This window comes from Ostrinia furnacalis, unplaced genomic scaffold (genome assembly GCF_004193835.3).
Source record: "Ostrinia furnacalis isolate ACB-3 unplaced genomic scaffold, ASM419383v2 OfSCF2617, whole genome shotgun sequence".
Classification (NCBI taxonomy): domain Eukaryota; kingdom Metazoa; phylum Arthropoda; class Insecta; order Lepidoptera; family Crambidae; genus Ostrinia; species Ostrinia furnacalis.
In genome coordinates, this window is record NW_021132856.1 from 80970 (window position 1) to 84006 (window position 3037).

The following is a 3037-nucleotide window of genomic DNA, read 5'->3' on the forward strand; positions in this document are numbered from 1 at the left end:
CTATAATACACCATGTTCAGTCCTACTAATTATTTGAAAAAACAATACTCAAGTGCTGAGAAGAAACACCGCAATGAATTCAGTCTTCACTGTAATCTGAGCTCTGTTGTTTAATTGGAGCTCTACATAATGTTAAAAATTATAAGGTTTGTCTATTTTTAAGAAGCTGATATAGGTAATTTCGTACAAGAATGTAACTTTAAAATAAGTAGTATTCCCTAAAATTTTCACCCAAGAGAAGTATTTTAGGATAGACCTGTGCGTTAAAGCAATTTAATTTTCTTTGACAAACGTTCCCTAAATAAAAAAAAACACTAAAAAGCAGAATATAAAAGTGTGTTTTTCAATAACTCTACCTCCATTCCTTCCCTATCCAAAATACCACACAGCAGTCAGAAAAGTACATCTACGTGCAACATCTAATGAATTATGAACCGCTCCACAGGCGACCCGTTTTTCCCAAATCTGGTTGTATTCTCAATTCTATTACAATGGCATAAGATCTATGGGTTATTCAGGAGGAAGCAGAGTGCATGCCCCATGTAACCACTAGCTTAATGTTAGTGATATCACGATTTTGTGGAAGCACCACGGTGGTCCGATGTGGAAATGAATCTACAGTTGAGTAACAACGAAAAGTGTTTCGTAGTGGGTTTACAGCCTTTCTTGTGGAGAGTTCTTAGCATTTCATGTTTGTTGATGGACTCCGTTCTTGAGTAATGAATGGGATAAAATGGAATTGAAACTTAAAATAAATAGATTTTTTTTACATAACTACAGGGTGGAAATGATAAGTGATCTCACTCGATTATTTCTAAATTATTTCTAACCTATTATTGATACCGTTTGATAGAGATCGTGATACACTTTCAGGATCAGACATCAGTTAACAGTTTTTAGATATCTTGTGAATTAATCGTGTAAGATCTCATATCGATTCCACCCTCTGCACAACATGGCTGAAATAAGTTGATGAATGATCTAACTAGTGGTTACGCGACGTCAAACCATTTTCTGCAGCTGCTGCTTATTTCATTAGAAATATTTAATCAAATGTTATTTCTAAAACTATTTCATTTTAATGTATTTCAATAATTAATAATGTTACTTGCACAGCTCTTTAGGCCTGTCCTTTTGTTTGTAGTTACTTTTCAGGTCTAAACTAAACCACTGAACGAAAATTTATTTATACTGGTAAAAGGAGAGTAGCACCTCAATTTTTAACTATGTTTCCAAAAAATATATGCTTTTGGTAAGAAATAATAGTTTTTTTTTTGTGAAAATAACATTCTCGCAAAGTTGTTAGGAAGCCAGTTCGGAATAAAAATTACTTACATTAAAAACTCTCCTACCCACCTAACAAGAAACTCATTAGTGTAATTGATCAAAAAACTAAAATTACAATAAATTAACAAATCCTTTAAAACTTTACCTCATACCCTCAACTTTAAAGACAGAGCCCGCCGATTAACCCAATAAAGTTAAAAACCGATTTTAACATAATAAAATTAGTACAAATCCTCTATAACACGATGATAACTTCTCGGATGCTAATAAAGCTGCTATTACGACCACCTTCCTGGCTCAATAGGGAGCCATAAATGAATAAAAACAATTACCACAACACAAAACTGCGTTTGCAATCAACCAAAACGTAGGATGCCAATGGAGATGCTAACATAAGGGTAATAAGGCCCAGAATTGGATGCAGGTCGAGAGAGAAAAAATCTCGCTTGCATGAAAGATGGTCTGTGTATTTAGGTGAGTAGAGGCGAGGGTAGGAGCGGCAGCGGAAGCGATTTTATCCCTTAAAGAGGTTCAAAAAATTTCAAAGATTTTCAATCGTATCTGACAGCATAAAGCATAAAGTTATAAATTGATGTGGGCTCTATGGCTTCCAGAGCCTGGTTAAAGATTATTAAGGAATATGTTTTAGAATTGGAAGAGACTGAAGATGTTGTTATTTGTAACAACGAATCCCTGAACTCGTGGTTAGATTTGTTACGTTCGATCGTTTCAGCCAAAGGACGTCCACTGCTAGAAAAGCGTCTCACAAGGTAATTGAACAATGATCGGTCCTATAAATATTTAACTGTGTTATTTAAAAGCACTATTCAACACTCTGGGGGGACGGCGCGTACGCAGTCCCCACTCTCAAAAATTACGCATCCGAGTTATCCACATTAGGGATAATCGCAGGGGTCAACCTCTCCGCAGTGCAATGGAGGAGCCTCGCCCTGGGGGAACCGCCTTTGTGATCACGGTGTCCCCTATGCCAGGTAAGTATGCTTTGTCGAACTCGAGCCGGGGTAGTCTTGGCGGGAAAAAAAACTTGGACACCGCGATGCAGCTTTTTGTATGGGTACGTACAGCGCCATCTATTGGTATGATGATGGCACTAACTATGGTGAATCAGACCATGACTTGTTGAGTAATGCAACAAGTAGTGCACCAATCTTCGTTTCTACAACTTGATTGTAGTTTCTTCGAGCTGTCTGTAAAGTTCGACAAAATATATCGACAGTCGAAGCATCCAGTGATTTACGGAAAGACTTTGATGGTAGCTATAGGCGGCTTTTCCAGCTTCACCTGTAAACACAGAGGGCTCTCAAATCGACTCTACAGTCGCTCAGGCGTGTATACAGGGTGGAAACGATAAGTAATCTCACTGATTATTTCTAAACTATACAAGATTGGTACCGAAAAAATGGTTACTTATCCCGAGAGTGCTTCTTTATTTATTTGTTGACAAAGATCTACCAATCTTCTTGAGCTCTTTCAAACGGTATCTTTAATAGGTTATAGAATATGCTGTAGCATAATAAATTCAATGTTTCCAGCTTCCATAGGTACTTTTACCCACTGAAAAAGATCTCTAGATACGTCAATGCAGTCGCTTATGTCGCTCCGCTCTCAAAACCGCTCCGCTCGTCACCGCTCCACACCGCGTCGGCAAGATCAAAGTAGGCGGCGCGTTTGAGGGCGCATTGCGGCACAATTAGGCCGTAATGAGCGCAGCGACACAGCCACCACTAAT

The 3037-nt window shown here is 38.1% G+C and overlaps 1 non-coding gene across 1 annotated transcript; it reads right to left on the bottom strand.

Annotated features, from left to right (window-relative positions):
• Positions 1 to 2125: 2125 nt before the first annotated feature.
• LOC114356067 (U1 spliceosomal RNA) lies at positions 2126 to 2287 on the bottom strand. Its single transcript, XR_003656159.1, has one exon. It is a non-coding gene; the product is annotated as a U1 spliceosomal RNA (small nuclear RNA).
• Between the last annotated feature and the right edge of the window lie 750 nt (positions 2288 to 3037).